The sequence below is a fragment of the Apium graveolens genome, chromosome 1, assembly GCF_009905375.1.
Source record: "Apium graveolens cultivar Ventura chromosome 1, ASM990537v1, whole genome shotgun sequence".
Taxonomy (NCBI): Eukaryota; Viridiplantae; Streptophyta; class Magnoliopsida; order Apiales; family Apiaceae; genus Apium; species Apium graveolens.
In genome coordinates, this window is record NC_133647.1 from 8,903,749 (window position 1) to 8,922,912 (window position 19,164).

The following is a 19,164-nucleotide window of genomic DNA, read 5'->3' on the forward strand; positions in this document are numbered from 1 at the left end:
GACTCCTTCCGAAGCCATATAGGGGAGATAGTATAAGTCCAAACCCCGGAGCATGATCAACTCTCCATTCCAATACTTCAGCGAAGATTACTGAATAACGGGCCTGTAAGAACCACCGTAGCCGCACTCCGGAGCCCGAAACCGAAGTTCGTACAAAGGAAACTGGCTGGACTGGACCAAGTGAAAGATGTGATGCCATAGCTTAAACGTGGGCTGAACTTTAAATTGATTTCAAGTAGCAATGAACCAAGTCATCCACTGTATCCCATTAGGCGTTATCTGCATTGGAGAAATCTTGTATATGTACTTGCACAAATGTTTTAGAAACAGATGCTAGTGTGGATTCCATCCAGACCGGAGATGCTCCAGCCACACTGGAACGAAGCCATCAGCCGGCCTGTGATGAGCCCTCTCATCCGGAGTCGGCCACCTCCACTCAATCCGGCGATCCAACTGAAAAGCATCCCGGACCGCAGAATCCTGAGCTTCAAACTCTAACCCAGCATATTCATCCTTTAGCTCATAGTGCTCCTTAGCCACTATGCTATTCACAAACTTCCTATCAAACGCTTTCCTAACGTAGGGCCCCGGACCAGCGTTTTGCTGCCTAGCATAGCCGGACCTAATGCTCCTATAATAAAAGCTATCCTCAATCTCCTCACTCTTCATCACGAAATACCCGAGATTCTCAACCCAAAGCCCCTCCGGACTATATGGTACCTTCCTGGAAGAGATCTTAGCAACCGAAAGCTTCGTTATGGCCTCAGAGTTCGATGTAGAAGCTTTCTTCCCCGTCTCAACTCGTTCAGAATCACAGGAAGACTCAGAATCCGAACTAGACGGCCCCGGATAGTAAGTTATATAGGCCTTGGCAAGAGCTTTAGTCCGGACCATAAACCTAAAACAAGTGACAAAGGTTAGTCTAAAACCCTACAGTTTATTTATCTTCAAAGCTAGATGGTCCGAACTACCCTATTATCAATTTTATTACAAGTCAAAAGCAGACAGTCCGGAGATCCAATCCAAAAGAAAACAAAATGCCAAAACTAAACAGGCGCTCCGGACTGCGAAAACCCCGAAATTAAACAACCAAACCTAGCCTGCTACTCCGAACTCAAATGACACAATAACACAAAAACAGCAACCAATTACAAACTCCAAGTCTTAGCCTATTAGTCCGGACTAGGTATCCAAGTCCGGACCCTAACAAAAAACCCTAATTCCAGAAACACTATCAAAACAGAATCAAACACCAAAATATAGACAAAAACACACATACATACAGATATACATAACAATCAAAACAAAAACTCAACACAACAGCATACAAACACTATAGCAGAAACACAAAACCCAATCGAACAACAAACTAAAATAAAGAAAAGAAGAGAAAGAAACTTACAAATGAAGAGATTACGGAGAGATTGGAGAAGACCGAGCAACGGCAGCACAACAGCAAAAAATACCGACGGAGAAGCTTCAAAGAAAATAAGAAAAGAAGGAATAGAACAAAGAGAAATTTGGAGAAGGTAAAAAAGAAAATAAAGAATGAAGGGTCGCCTTTTATAGGCGCGGTGAAAGTTGAAAAGCCATGCCACGTGGCACGATCCTGGACGTCAATCATAAGCGGTCATTATTAAATAGTCATTATTACAGCACGTCTTTTGAAAAAAGACAATTGTAACAATTCAAATCATTGGGGGGAAATACCAAAAACGTTTCAACTTCCAAGTCCGGACTACACAACTCAATTTAATTCTGAATGGGGCAAGAAAAGCTCAACTCCTGCTAAGGACAACCACCTTAGTCCTGATTCGCCGAACTCAGCGCAATCCGGACTGGGGGCAAGAAAAGCTCAACTCCTGCTAAGGACAACCACCTTAGTCCTGATTCGCTGAACTCAATGCACTCCGGACTCGGGGGCAAGAAAAGCTCAACTCCTGCGAAAGAAAACCACCTTAGTCCTGATTCGCTGAACTCAACACACTCCGGACTGGAGGGCAGGAAAAGATCAACTCCTTCTAAAGATAACCACCTAAGTCCTGATTCGCTGAACTCAATGCACTCCGGACTGGGGGCAAGAAAAGCTCAACTCCTGCTAAAGATAACCACATTAGTCCTGATTCACTGAACTCAACGCACTCCGGACTGGGGGTAAAAAAAGATCAACTCATGCTAAAGACAACCACCTTAGTCCTGATTCACTGAACTCAACGCACTCCTGACTGGGGGGCAAGAAAAGCTCAACTCCTGCTAAAGACAACCACCTTAGTCCTGATTCGCTGAACTCAATGCACTCCGGACTGGGGGGGCAAAAAAAGATCAACTCCTGCTAAAGACAACCACCCTAGTCCTGATTCGCTGAACTCAACGCACTCCGGACTGGGGGGCAAGAAAAGCTCAACTCCTGCTAAAGACAACCACCTTAGTCCTGATTCGCTGAACTCAACGAACTCTGGACTGGGGGGCAAGAAAAAGCTCAACCCCTGCTAAAGACAACCACCTTAGTCCTGATTCGCTGAACTCAACGCACTCCGGACTGGGGGGCAAGAAAACCTCAAGTTCTTTTAACAAAACAATCAAAAGCTCATGTTCTACAAACATACCCAAATTCACTCCCCCCATCCAGAAAATATGCATAAGAGATTGGGGGGCACATGATAGTTCATATAGCTCCTGGGAGGGCTACTCCTAGGCCTTCAACTCCATATGGCTCCTGGGAGGACTACTCCTAGGCCTTCAACTCCATACAGCTCCTAGAGGGACTACTCCTAAGCTCCTAACTCCATATGACTCCTGGGAGGGCTACTCCTAAGCCCCTAACTCCACGCAGCTCCTAGAAGGAGTAGTCCCGCGCACTACCCCTCCTAACCGGCGCAGTTCCGCAAGCCTAACCTTGGTAAATCCCAGCAATAAAACACAAAGTTTGCGGAATGAAATATAAGTGTATTCAAAACACAAAGTAATTGAACACAAATATTTAAAAACTTTCTGGTGGATTGATCTTTCCACCAGAGATATACATTGATTGAGAACTCTGTGATGCAAGAATGCACACAGCTACTTACAAGTAAAATTACAAAGTAAGAACTAAGAAATTCTTAACATATTTTTCCTTATCTGTTTCTCAGTTCTTTTGATCGATTCATAATTATCTACTTGCTACTCTTGGTTTATATATCACCAAGTTACATATGAAAAAGACAAACATATAAAACAAAACTTTCCAAGTCTTCATCACATGTTTCTTCATTTCTCTATTTAGCATCTTTGTATTTCTTCAAGTAAGCATGGAAATGAAAATGCTTCTTTGTTCACATAAACCTAGTTATAGGCTGCCACATTCCTTTTATATACAATCAACCCATGTGACTTTCAAGTCACTATCAACTGCTTTTTGAATCTGATATTCCTTAATACTTCATCATTATCCGTTGAGTCTGTTATGGATCATCCATTAAAGGTTCCTTGTGTTATCCGTTTAGAGCTATGCAGATTATCCGTTGATGATATTTTCATAGCGGTTGACACCATTTCATTTATGCAAAATAACAAGGAATCTAATATTTACAATTAGCCAACCTATTTTGCATATCATTCTAGTAGTCAACATGACTTATAATATCCTTCAACTTATAATCCTCTAAGACATTACAGTATACAGGAATGTGCTTTAAAAACTTATTTAAACATAAGTTACTCTTTCAACGGATGACAGAGTAAGATTATCCGTTGAAAGTTACAAACACACTTAATTAAATCTACTAAGGTGTTTTGGTGAAATATCATCAAGCCTACAACATATTCCTAATAATCTCCCCAAATTTATGTCTACTAGAATTGTAGGAAAAAATTTAGGAGGACTTGATGATTACAAAACACCTTATACAAAATGATCATTCAATAGTAGATAAAAATGATTAGTGCTGCAAATTTTATTGAAAATTGATTGAAAAAAGTTCACAGAAGTCTCACAAGCCTTGTTCAAGGAGCTCCTCTAGACTGAACAAATTAATTCTTTTTCTTTGAGTGTCTAGTCTTTTTTCCTAGATTCTCATTGTTATCTTCTATTTGGTGTTGGAGTTGTCCGTTGAACTCAGATTCATCTTCATTAGATAGATCCAATATTTCCTGCATTTCCTTGAGAGTCTTATTGCTTGTAATTTTTAGCTGGTCTTCTAGTCTGAAAAATCTTCTAGTATTTCTTTTATCCTTGAACTCCATCAACCAATATGGTCTCAAGTTCACTCTACTTCCAGTGTAAGGAATAGTTAAGATTCTTCGTAGTGCACTTGGGTCTCTCCAGCTTCTTTGTATTTGTTGAATTTTGTTAAGATCTCTCTTTTGGCCACCATAGTAAATCCAAAGTTTTTCTTGATTGCAGAGAAAATCTTAACAAAAATAGAGTAGCCTTCATTGAGAAGCCTATGAAGAGGCCAAGTTATTTCCTTTCCACCCTTGTACCTGAACACTAGTCTTTCTGGAAGTTTGTTGTGAGCATCGATTGCTCTCACATCATCTAGTTCTTCCAAGTAAAGATTAATGTCTTAAAAATCCTTTATATCACATATGAAGAGCTTATCTCCTTTATTGACTGTTGGCTTGGGTTTAGAAAAGGTTTTAGATTTGAATGAGATAGACTTGACTGACTTGCTAGGTATGTTCTTTCTTCTTTTTAAAGTGGTTGTGACTGGGATGTTCAGCTCAGGAATAAGTAGGCTTTCCCAGTCTATAGGTTCATCCTTGGGACTGATTGGCTCACCATAAAAGTTTACACCAGGATGAACCTTGGCATCAGCTTGCTCTATTGTGGGCATAGTTGATTGATTTGAGGTAGTAGACTGAGCTGTCTTTGGTTCTTCTTTTTCTTCTTCAAACACCAGCTTCCTTTTGGCTCTTTCCTTCTTATATCCTTTCCCTGATTTCTGCTTTGGTTCCTCATACTTTTCAGTTTCAGCTTTGGTGGCAGGCTTCTCAGTTTCTAGCTTAGTAGCAGGCTTTTCAGCTTGTTTCTTTGCTTCTAAGGCAGCCTGCCTTTTCTAATACTTGAGCCTCAGTTTTTTTCTCTTTTGGCTTCTCTAAATTGAGGATGTCCAGCCATCACACAAATTAGTTTGCCATGCCTGTAGATCTTTGCTACCCTTTTTTCACAACTAAATCTCTTGGATCTTTGTGATTTGCAATTGAGTGACCTAGCAGCTTCTTTTCATCAGGTCTAGAAGTTGCATAGACTAGGTCCATTGGATTTTTACTTGAGTGTTTTGATGAGTGTTTCTTAGGCTTCAAAATCACAATGGCCTGTTGTTGTCTTTTAGATGAGGTTTGACCTCTTTCCATATTTCCTAGCTTTATTTCATCTATTGGAATTGGTTTCAATTGTGTGGAGTGCTTCATAGATTTGTCTTTACTTGCAATTAGACCGAATTCCTTCTCAATTCTTTTATCAAGCTTCTTCATTTTTTCTTTCAGCTTGAGTTCATCTGCTGCTTTGTTGATTAAGTCAATGATGTCCAATATTGGCGGCTTAGAGAAGGTAATGGCTGGAACTATTACCTTACTAACTTGGACATGCACATTCTGATCCCCCTTACTGAGTTTGACATTTTCATCCTTTTCCCCCTTTTTGTTATCATTAAGTATGGTAGGGGTTGGAGTTTGAGCAGCCACCAGTTTGAAGAAGGAGTGTCTGATGCACTTGATTGAGAAGCACCTTGTTAAGTGAATTTTCCACTTCTGTCATCCTAGAATCCAAGGTTCAATCTTTCTACTCAAGTTAAAGTCCTTCCTGATTTTATGGTGAATGTCTTTCATTGTTGATTCAGGAAGTTTGTACTCCATTCTGTCATTGATGTCCTTCTTCACTTGCTCAATGGTGTTCTTGATTTCATCCACATCTTGATTTTGTTTAAGAGATTGAATCTTGTGCAGTTGTAGTGTTTCAAGATGGGCTTGTAGAAGACATTTGGTATTGGCATCAGTGGTGGCTTGGATGGATGATTGAGTCTGATGGATAAGCTTGAATAGTGTGGATTTGAAATGATGTTCATTGTAATCCTTGGTGAACATCCAGGCTGGAGTACTTGTGGTTGAGCTAGGTCCTGCATCTCCCCCTATGTTCATGCCAGTTTCATCAGCATCCTCTTCATTAAAGTTATCCTTAAAAGAGCCACTAGAATCTAACTCAAGATCATCACCAGCCTCCTCTTATGTTGATTGCATCCTTTTCCCTCTGCATGGAGGCTGTAGTGTGTACCAAATTTAGAGTCTTCTCAGCATCCTCATTGCCCTGTTCCTCTAAAAGCTGATATGCTGGAACATGATGAGTAAATGCCTCAGCATCAAAAGAGACAGAATCTAGAACAGCTTGATATTCTTGCTGAAATATTTGCTCTTTTTCTCCATCATTGACATCCTTTAACTCACTAGCAGTGAGATCTTTCCATTCTTCTGTACCTACTTTTCTCTCATTTTCTCTCTATTTTTGCATCAAGGGCTCCCCTTGGCTCACCACCCTCACATCCTCACTTTCACCATCTAAGGTAGGACTCCTCTCACTCTTTTTTGCCATGCTGGAAGAAATAACATGCATATGTTTACTTTTTTCCTCTCCTTTTTCCTTGGAGCAACCCAGCCTCTCACTCATATCACTCCCTTCCCTCAGTCCTAAAAGTGATTGAACAACTACCAAATCATCTGCACTTATAACAATTTTAGAGATTTCAAGAGGTGCAGATACCATCAACGGATGAGTAATATCCGTCGATGTAGTAGCTGTGAATATCAACGGATGAATGTTGTTAGGATTATCCGTCAAAGGATAATCACTTATCAACGGATGAGGAATATCCGTCGAAGAAGTAGAAATAATGTAGATAGGAGTTGAAACTATTGTCGAATCTGTGGAGATTGATTTTAAATTTAGGTGCACAAATTCTTCAACAGTTTGAGAAAGAATGGGCAACTGAGCCAACAAATCATCAATAAGATGATGCTCAGGTTCCCTATATTTTGGCTCCTCCATGAGTAAAATAGATGGAGAATCAGGAATTGATACGTGTATCATATCCACATCCAGACAGATAGTTGGAGAGTTTTGTGTATGTTGTGTTTCGATAATGAGAGATTTTGTTTGTGACTCCACGTTTGTTGGAGACACATCAATTTGAATTTGAGATGGTACATAAACTAAGTCTTTGACTTCAGTTGACACTGTGTATGTGCCCTTTGACTCCCCCATTGGTTTTGATTTCTTCTGTTTGATATAAGTTTGGGTTTGGTCTGTGTCCTTTCCCCTTATGGCATATGCTCTTGGAGATGAGCTATTTCAATAATTACATCATTTTGGGAGGATGTAACTAGCAATGAGCTTCTTTCCTTATTAATCATCACAACTTGTTGAGAGACTGTGGTGTGGCTAAGCTGGGATTCACTAACCTCACCCACCTTATCCTTAGGGCTTCTTTGATGTTCACCCTGTCTCTCACCTTTCTTACCACCCTTCATACTCCCCTCATGTGTTTTGGTAGTTTTTGAAACTAGTTTCTTTTGAGAGAAACTAGAGTGTCGTTTCTTTGATTTGGATTTTGAAATTATAGGTTTTGTTTCTTGGATAGGCATCTGTTTGGTCACAGTCACAGATGTCATACCCACAGTTGTTTACAAAGAAACTTGAGGTTGGAAAGAGTGGTGACAGAAACAATTACCTCACTTACCTGAGGTGCCTCCATGATTGGCAGATAGTTTAGAGGCACTTCACTTTGGAGATTGTTCCTGTTAAGATCAACAAGTACCCTCTTTTCTTGGACCCAACAATCAAGCTTATATGTTTGGTTCTCAATCAAGAGGTCCTTAGAGACATGATTTGCTAGCAGCATAAGAAACCTATCATAGTATATGTTCTTTGACCTCTTTTTAATATCTCCTAACTTATACCCTAGTTCTATCATGACAGAGTTACTGAAATTAAAGTACTTGTCATTCAAAAGCATATATAGCATGTTAATCATAGAATAAGTAACTGCATCAAAATTGCTAATTTTACCAGAAAATGATTTTATAAAAGAGTCACAGAGAAAGCTCCATTCTTTTCTAAGGCCCGTTCTCTTAACCTCACCTAATTTGGTAGGATTGAGAGAATAACCCATAGACACAAGCATGATGTTCACATCTGTGTCTGGGTGTGGAACATTGGTGTTGTTTTCAGGAAAATAAAGCATGCTTTAATTTCATCACAATTAATATAGTAATCATTACCTTTCAGAGAGAAGTCAATGGTCTTATCTTTGGAGTTATACACAACAGTAGTCCAAATCTGCTCCACAACTTCATAATAGATTACTGGAGACTCAAGCATAACATAGCTTAGTTTGCAGTTGCAAATGAATTCCATCATCTTGTGATAGTCTTCAGAAGCAGCAATGTTCTTGTCCACCAGAGCCACAAAGTTGTTCTTCTTATAAAAAAATCCAGAGTGAGACATAATCTTGACTATAGGTGCCATTGTTGTGATTGAAAGCAGTTACAGAGAAAGAGGGTCTTTTGGAGATGAAGAGAGTAAAAATTGCTAAGTAATTCAGAGAGAGATAAAAGTGAAATACAAAAATGAATTGGGCTTTTATACTAATTCTGAAATGGATAAATAAATAAGTAAAATAAAATAAATTATCCAATGAAATTTTCCAAAAATAACCGTTTAAATATAAAGCAGACTGTAGAAATTCCAAAATTTATCCATCGACACATACATACACGCTGTAAGTAAAGTCGACGACTAGGGTTTCGAATTAATGGTTAAGATTGAATCAACACAATGGATGCATGATGTACCTTTATCCGTTGAGAGATAAAGTACCCAGAAACATTTTAACTTTCAACGGATAAGATTCAACGGATAATCCTTATCCGTTGAATGCTATCAGTATTTACCTTTATCAAATCCTGATTTTAGTTTCATGATCTGACCACTTGCAAATCCTGATGCCAATGTCAGTATCTGATAACTTGCAAATCCTGATTTATATCTTTAATTAAGTCAAACTTATTTCTGGCTGCATTACAAATTGCCTAGACATCAAAATGACTTAGGAATAATTAAGCATACCTAACTCACTTTCGAACCTGGTGAAAGTTGACTCATCAAGTGGCTTGGTAAAGATGTCTGCAAGTTGCTGCTCACTTGGAATAAAATGAAGTTTCACAGTACCATTCATGACATATTCTCCAATGAAATGGTACTCGATATCATTGTGCTTTGTCCTTGAATGTTGTACAGGATTTTCAGTAATGGCAATGGTACTTGTGTTGTCACAGAAAATTGGAATCTTGTCCCCATGTAGACCATAATCCAATAGCTTACTTTTCATCCATATAATATGCATATAACAGCTACCAGCAATAATGTATTCAGCCTCAGCTGTGGAAGTAGAAACTGAATTTTGTTTCTTACTAAATCGCGACTATGACGACCTTTACCCCGGGGTCAGGAGTTGACGTCATTAATAACAATAATAACGACATAACATAATCCAACTCAACATTATTATATAAACACAACCCCCTTTTTTCCAAGATCTTTTCCAGGTCTGAAAGCCACGTCATAAATTAACTTACTCTAATTGGAACCAACTTCTATCTAATAACCATTAGTTGGTACAATTAACCAACTCTCTCTTTTAATTGATCAATTGGAGTATCAACAGAAACATCAGTAACACACAAAAGTATAAGTTGTATCCATAAAGGTAGGGTATTCTCCAAAAATTTTGGGCAGCATTTCCTCTATGTTATTGACTACTAGTCAGACTCAAGCCAACACCATATCAACCCATCAACATCAACCAAACCACCAACAAGTATATTAACCATCTTTCACCACTCAACTCCACGGTTCACAATACTATGATACATAACATGTTAATAACCATATGTATCACTAACCAACATAATAAGACGGGGTTGGCTATTTCAGCCACAACTACCAACAAGCAACCTCGCAGACCAGGTCAACTTCAGGAACTCCAAACTTTACTAGGCTTACTATTCCAATTTTCAACCCACCACTCTTCTAAAGGTGGTTTCCTATCATTTACCATAAACTCGCGTACCACTGAATTAACTTTTCTAAGACAAAAACCTTCTCCAATGGATCGCCAATCCCTTCTGCTTTCGTTATTCCAAAATAACAACTGGATATAGAACTTTTACTTCCCCTGACGGTCAATTCTTCGTTTACTTTTCATAACTTGGACGGTCTAACTACAGAGGTTATACTAGTGGGTTTAGTTTTGAGTTAAAATTTATTGAAAAGAGTTTCAAAAGAAAGTGATAAAATATTTATGGAATTTGGATATCTTGTTTCTAGAACTGTAACCTTAAAAGATATTGGATCAAGTGGGGTCATAGATGATGAATATCTTTCGCTGGCATTTATTTATTGATTAAACAAGTTGATTTGGATTGAAGTTTTATAGTGACGACCAAATCCTCTGACCCCGGATTTGGGGGCGTTACAGGTTGGTATCAGAGCTACAGATTTGAGTCCCTGATTTAGGTTAAGAATAGAATTGAAGGAGTGCAGGAAGGTTTATATATAGATATGAGTCAGCAACTCAGTCAGAGGAGCGAGTCTATGAGTTCAGTCAAGGGTTTCGAAAGCGTAACCCTAACGCCTATGGAGGACTGGCTTGAACTGCCCTAGTTTTTAGTAAGTCTCCCTTGTATATAGGTATCACTGGAAATGTTTGGTAAAGATTTTTAGTTTCCTATCTCGAGAAAGCGAGTTTGACCGTGAAAGTTTAAGTGGAATGGTAATAGTCAGCGGCTGCAATGACAGCCGAGTCTCATAGTGAATGTGGACCAGTACTGTGGTTTATATCTTGAACCCTTATATTTCTTCCCTCGGAGGTTCTATCGGTTGGTTGGGGCAAACAATACATATGAATTGACTATTTGTCTATGTGGTAAAGGGTCAGGTGGGACGCCACCGAAATATATGTTATAAACTGTATGGTACTAAGACTGGCCATCTTACGTACTTGTATGGTTGCTCCTAGTCATATCTGCATCTTCTTCACTTTTCTTTTAGAATGGATTATCTTGATTTCAAAATTTCATTTGGCATTTTACGACAATGAATTTTTCGGTAACCTCTAGTGAGGATTAACTTGCGCTGTTTAGTTGCGTAATTCGAGGAAGCAAAGAAGAAGCTTTTGGAAGGTGGTTGGTCCGGGGTTTGTGAAATTGTGTAAAGTTGTTTTTATTGTATTATATTATAGTTGTATATTTTATTTGGGCCTAGTATACTTCATTTCGAATTTATACTAGTGGGTTTAGTTTTGAGTTGAAATTTATTGAAAAGAGTTTCAAAAGAAAGTGAAAAATTATTTATGGAATTTGGATATCTTGTTTCTAGAACTGTAACCTTAAAAGATCTTGGATTAAGTGGGGTCATAGATGATGAATATCTTCCGCTGGCATTTATTTATTGATTAAACAGGTTGATTAGGATTGAAGTTTTATAGTGACGACCAAATCCTCTAACCCCGGATTTGGGGGCGTTACAGCGACACTAGCTTGTTTCCTAGAAACTGACAGGTTTCTGTTGTACTTTTTCTATCTATTCTACAACCTGCATAATCTACATCTGAATAACTAATTAGATCAAAACCAGAATCTCTAGGATACCAAATGCCAGGTTTTAGTGTTCCTTTGAGATATCTGAAAATTCTCTTAATAGCTACTAAATGAGATTCTCTAAGATCAACCTGAAATCTAGCACAAAGACAAGTAGAAAATATTATATATGGCCTACTGGCTGTTAAATATAAAAGTGAGTCAACCATGCCTCTATAGCTTGAGATGTCCACAGACTTTTCAGTAGTGTTCAATTCAAGTTTAGTGGCAGTGGCCATGAGAGTTTTTGTAGATGTGCAATCCATTAAGTCAAACTTCTTTAAAAGATCATGAATATATTTGGTTTGACTAATGAATATTCCATCACTAACTTTCTTAACTTGTAAGAAAGTAAGTTAGTTCTCCCATTATGCTCATTTCATACTTACTTTGCATCAATTTGGCAAACTTTTTGCAAAGTTTCTCATCTGTAGAGCCAAATATAATATCATCTACAAAAATTTGAACAAGTATACTAGAGCCATTAACATTTCTAAAGAAAAGAGTTTTGTCAACAATACCTCTTGTGAAATAATTTTTTAGAAGAAATTTTGACAAAGTGGCATACCAGGCTCTAGGTGCTTGCTTCAATCCATAGAATGCTTTCAAAAGATAGTAAGCATATTCTGGAAAGTTGGGGGTCTTCAAAACCAGGAGGCTGACTGACATAGACTTCCTCCTCCAAATCTCTATTCAGAAAGGCACTCTTTACATCCATTTGATAGACTTTGAAATTGGCATGGGCTACATAGGCTAGAAATATTTTGATAGTTTCAAGTCTTGCAACAGGAGGAAAAGTTTCATCAAAATTTATCCCTTCCTCTTGGCAATAGCCTTTAGCAACCAATCTGGGCTTGTTCCTTATGACTATGTCATTCACATCCATTTTGTTTCTGAATACCTATTTATTGTCAATATGATTCTTGCCTTTTGGTTTGGGTACCAGCTTCCATACTCCATTCATTTCAAATTGGTTTAGCTCCTCATGGATAGTTAAAACCCAATTAGGATCCAACAAAGCTTCTTCTACCTTCTTTGGCTCTTCCTGAGATAGAAAACTTCTGCATATACATTCTTCTTGAGTTGCTTTCCGTGTTTGCACTCTTGAAGATGCATCACCCATAATTTGTTCAAATGGGTAATCTCTAGTCCATTTCCTTTATTGTGGTAGATTAGTTCTAGATGAAGAGGCCTCAAAGTTGTTTTGATATGTGACTGAGTTTTGATTAGAAGAAACTCCCCCTGAGTTTGTGGATCTTTGACTTGAAGTTGGGTTCCTTTTTGTGTGTGATCTAAAATGACTTTCAACTCCTATTGATGGCTCAATGGATGTTGAGTTTTGCCTTTCAATGGGTGATGCATTCTGTCTGGTCAATGGATGATACATCATGTCTTTCAACGGATGTTGCAATTTGTCTTTCGACGGATGTAGAATTTTATGCTTCTTTTGTTGCTGACTTTTCTGCATTTTCCTTTGAGATTATTTCTTGATCGCTTTTATCATCACTGTCATCACGGATCATCTCGACATTGTCAAATCTGAGGCTTTCATGGAAATCTTCATCTTGTAGTCCTTCAATCTTCTTATCATCAAACATAACATGTATAAAGTTCATAATAATGTTGGTTCTTAGATTGTAGACTCTGTATGCTTTTCCAACTACATTCCCAACAAAAATACCTTCATATGTTTTAGCATCAAACTTTCCATGTTGCTCAGTTTCATTCCTTAGAATATAGCATTTGCAACCAAAGATATGAAGAAAGTTTAGTATTGGTTTCATGTTATTGAACAATTGATAAGGAGTCATACATTTTGCTTGATTGATCAAAGAAATATTCTGAGTGCAGCATGCAGTATTTACAACTTCTGCCCAAAAATAAGTTGGTAACTTTGATTCTTCTAGCATTGTCCTTGCAGCTTCAATAAGAGATCTATTCTTTCTTTCCACCACTCCATTTTTTTGTGGAGTCCTTGCTTCTGAAAACTCATGCATGATCCCATTTTATTCACAAAACAACCTCATTACAGAATTCTTAAACTCAGTTCCATTGTCACTCTTGATTCTTCTTGCTTTGAGATCGGGATGATTGTTGACTTGCAGTCTATGATTGATAATGATTTCACTAGCTTCATCTTTAGATTTTAGGAAATATGTCCAAGTGAACTTTGAGAAATCATCTACAATCACTAGGTAATATCTTTTCTTTGAGATTGACAACACATTGACTGGTCCAAACAAGTCCATGTGCAAGAGTTGCAGTGGTTCTTCAATTGTAGATTCAAGTTTCTTCTTGAATGATGCATTGATCTATTTTCCCTTTTGACAGGCATCACACAGTCCATCCTTTGAGAACTCAACTTGAAGAATGCCTCTTACTAGGTCTTTCCTGACTAACTCATTCATAGTCTTGAAGTTCAGATGGGACAACTTTGTGTGCTATATCCAACTTTCATCTTGACTTGCTTTGCTGAAAAGACAAGTAATGGAATTTGCATTGGATGAGTTGAAGTCATCTAGATACACATATTCTTTTCTCACTCCTATGAGAACCACTTTGTTGTTCTTTTTGTTTGTAACAACACAGGCTTCAAAATAGAATGTTATTGAGTTGCCCTTATCACATAGCTGGCTGACACTCAAAAAATTGTATTTAAGTCCATCCACTATAGCAACTTCTACAATGATGACATTATTTTTAGAAATCAAGTCATATCCCACAATATAACCTTTGCTATCATCTGCAAAAGTAATACTAGGGCCAGCTCTCTCCTTGAACTCGGTGAGCAGAGTAGTATCTCCAGTCATGTGCCTTCAGCAACCACTATCCAGATACCAAAGATTCTTTCTGTTTCCCTGCACACATCAAAATCAATTCAAGTTAATTTTGGTACCCAAGTTTCCTTGGCTCCTGCCTTGTTAGCCTTCTTTTTAGGTTTCTTAGGCTTGTCCTCATTTGTCTTAGGTGATAGAGATTCAACCTTGGTCATTAGAGTAGGGCTTTGAAAACCATTCATAATTGAAGAATTACTATGCACAGGTTGGTTAACATGAAATGGCATATTATGTGCAAATATGTTATTCCAGTATGGCATGCTAAATGGCATTTGAGGCATATTGAATGCAGCATAGTAAGGATTTTGTGCAAATGGCATATTAGCAAATTGTGCATTCAAATTTTGTGCAGGCATAATATTCACATGCATTATGGGAATGTTGGGAATTGAGGGAGGTGCGGCCATGGGTGCAGGCATAGCAGATTTGCAATTAGTAGACACTATTACACTTAACACAAATTTTTCTAGTGCATATTTATCAGGTGTGTAGTTGTTATATTTGTTAATTCCTACTTTCCTATTTCTGTTGTTTTTCCTTTTGAAGTCTGCCTTGGCCTCAATTTTCTCCAATCTGTCATTTAGTTGCTTCATTGACAGATGCCACATATTCACACCTTTGTTCTCCTTAACTTGACTTGATTCTCCTGTAATAAAGTTCTTGGAAACTGATCCATATTTCTCATTGAGTTTAGCTAGCTTGGCTTTTCTAATTGGTTTCCTTTCAATCGACGAATGTGGCTCTTTTCTTTTGACGTATAATCCTTTTTGGCTTTCGACGGATAATCTTCATTATCCGTTGAATCCACATCCGTTGATAATCCTTCTAACAATACAAGATCCAGTTTTTCTTTGCTCTTTTTCCAGGCTTCTTCGTAGAAAGATTATATACCTTGAACTTATCAATTTTGATATGTACATCTCTGATGACTTCGAAGCCTTAATTACCTCTTGCTCTCGTTCAAGCTGCTTTCTCAAAATGTCCTATTTCTTCAAAGATTCAGTCAGTTCTTCTTTAGTAATTTTACACTCTATCTTCAGTTTCTCAAACTCAACAAATTGATTTTCTAACACAGTATTCCTCTCACTTAAAAACAAATTGTTATCTTTAATTTTTGTGTTTTCTTTAGTGAGTGATTTAAGTGTAACACGCAAGTGATATAATTATGTTGACATGTCATTTATAGCATTATTACACTCATCTTTAGAAAGGTATGCTAGGTTTGTGGTGATTACCTGATTGCTTGAGGAACTAACTTCTGCTTCATCTGATTTGGCTATTAGGTCTAAGTTGACATAACTTGCTTCTTCATCCTCATCTACCCCATTAGCTGCCCAGACATTTTCTTGAGTCAGGAAAGCCCTTTCCTTTTGTTTGAGCAGTTTAAAGTACTTCTTTTTTTAATCCACAGGCTTAAACTTCTTTTTCTCAGAATCAGGCTTTTTTCATTCATTGGCAAAATGACCACTCAAGCCACATTTGAAACACTTGAATTTAGATTTATCCACCATATTCTATTTGGCTTGGTTGCTCCAAAATTCTTTTTGAACTTGAGCTTGGAAAATCTTCTTGTTAGGAAAGCCAGATGTTCATCTATGTCCTCCATTTCATCCTGACTAGGATGGTCTTCATGCTCTGCCATTAGCCTATTTCCTTTGCCTTCACAAACCCTAGAGTTTGGTGCAGATTCCACAGCTTCAACCTTAATCTCTTTCACTCTCTCTTGTTCAGCTACCAATGCAATAGATCCTCCCTTCTTCCTTCATTTCTCTATCTGCTCATCTTGTTCCAACTCAAGCTCATAAGTTTTTAGAATCCATATAGTCTCTCTAAAGTAAACTCCTTGTAATCTTGGGAATTTCTAAGAGAGGCAATCATAGGCTTCCAATCTTTTGGTAAAGATCTAAGGAATTTCAGGTTTGAATCTTTTGTCTGATAGACTCTACCATGCAGCTTCAGTGGATTTAGTAGTTTTTGAAACCTACTAAAAATGTCACTCAAAGATTCATTGTCTTCACAATGAAAGTGCTCATATTGCTGGATTAGAAGTTGCATATTGTTTTCCCTCACTTGTTCAGTTCCATCATATATGATTTGAATTGTATCCCAAATATCCTTAGCAGATTTACAGTTGATAACATTGTCAAACATATCACTGTCAAGACCATTGAACAAAATGTTCATAGCCTTTTTATCTTTGTGCACTTGCTCAATGTCTTCATCTGTCCATTCTGATTGTAGCCTTGGAATGCTTTGCTTATTGCCTACAACTCCTTCAACATCTGTAAAAGCTCTAAGAGGAACATGAGGGCCTTTCTCAATGCAATCAACATACCTTTCATCTTGAGAGGGGAGATGCAGGTGCATTTTCACCTTCTGGTGGTGATAGTTGTCTTTATCCAGAAAATGGATCTTCACTCAAACATCCTTTCTGCTCATATTGTTAGTCTGTTTTGATCTTTAAACTCTTAGTTTGTCAAGAGCTTGCTCAGATACCAATTATTATTCCCAAACAATCTAACAATAGAATTACAGAAGGGGGTTGAATTTAATTCTTGGTTTCTTTTGAAAACTGAGAAAATTCTTTACCAAAATATATCAGTGTTTGAATATGCAAGTGTGCGGAATGAAATATAAGTGTATTCAAAACACAAAGTAATTAAACAAAGAGATTTAAAAAATTTCTGGTGGATTGATCTTTCCACCAAAGATATATATTGATTGAGAACTCTGTGATTTAAGAATGCACACAGCTGCTTACAAGTAAAATTACAAAGTAAGAAATGAGAAATTCTTAATAGATTTTGCCTTATCTATTTCTCAGTTCTTTTAATCGATTTATAATTATCTACTTGCTACTCTTGGTTTATATATTACCAAGTTACATATGAAAAAAACAAACATATAAAACAAAACTGTCTAAGTCTTCATCACATGTTTCTTCATTTCTCTATTCAGCATCTTTGTATTTCTTCAAGTAAGCATGAAAATGGAAATGCTTCTTTGTTCTCATAAACCTAGTTATAGGCTACCACTTTCCTTTTATATACAATCAACCCATGTGACTGTCAAGTCACTATTAACTTCTATTTGAATATGATATTCCGTAAGATTTCATCATTATCTGTTGAGTCTGTTATGGATCATCCACTGAAGGTGCCTTGTGTCATCCGTTGAGAGCTTTGCAGTTTATCCGTTGATGGTATTTCCATAGCGGTTGACACCATTTCATTTATGCAAATTTACAAGGCATTTGTTGAGTGGCATTTATGACACTTTATAACGCTCTGTAAAGCTTTGAATTGATGATTTGAACTCAAGTTGTTAGTGTTTTTAACATGTTTTTGTAGTGTTTTTGCATTTCAGGTATTTATCAGGAATACAGGTGAATTAGCATTGTTTTGATGCTAATATGGTGTTAGGATGGTGTCCAGAATAAAAGCTCGTAAAAAGACAAACTCAAATCAACAAGAAAAGAAGAAGTCAGAAATTTCTCTAGAGAGACGGCGCGCCCGCGCTGTGATAGCGCGCGCCCGTGCCCAAAGAGCAGAATGTCAGCGCGCTCGCGTTGGTCAAGCGCGCATCCGCGCTAGGTCGGGAAAATAAAATCCTGTTTCTTCTGGAATTTTGATCCGTTGGACTTCCAATCTGCATGGGCTGCTATATATACATATCTTATGCTCGTTTTTCATAACAAGACGTACCAGAGCTTAAGGAGAAGGTGTAAGAAGACCGAAGAGCACAATTCGACCAAGGCGAAGAAGATCTAGTTTATAATTGTGATTCTTTGTTTTAAGTTGCAACTTTGGATGCTAGTTTTGTTATTCGTGAACCTATACTCATGTTTCGTACTTGGTTTATTATTTATTCAGTATAAAGACTACGTTTATTATACCATGCTTTCATTGGAACCCACGTTGATGATGAGTCCGATTATGGGCTAATCGTTATCGTGGGGTTCTAACGGATTTATTTATGGATTTCTTTAGTTGATACATTTTGATGTCTTAGTGTGTGGTGATTGTATGATATCCTAGTATTGGTTGTGCTTATTCGTCTTATGAGCATCGTGAACTTATAAGATAGCGTGTTAATGCTTAATGAAGCGAAAGTGAATTTAAGGGTTTCGAACTTGCCATGCTAGCATAGGTTCATGTATTTGATATGCATGATTCGTAGGTAATTTTAAGCATCTTAATTGCCCTTTGTAATCACGATAGATAACTTGTGCATTAAACCGTTATGTTGTCAAATTTTACAGACATATAGGGTCTCAATATAATTGGTGTCTATTCAGCTTCTATCTCTTTTGTGGATGTCTGTAGTATTGTATTCGTACAACAAAAGTTGGCGTTTATCAGTTTCGTGTTATCTGATTAGTATCATCACCATTTCATGCTAAGGTTAAGAACGAAAAGGCTATTGAATGAAGTATTTAATGAAGTTAGAATCCCATGTTTGTGTCATATAGTATTCAACTCTCTTTAATCTCTTAGTTAATATTCCTTAGTATAATCTTTTAGTTAATTATAGTATAAACAACCTCAATTTGTTATTCGTCTTAGCATTGAATAATAACCATAACATTGTTGCATAGATACATAGATTGAAATTAACCTAAACTAGTCCTTGTGGGAATGAACTAGAAATTATTCTA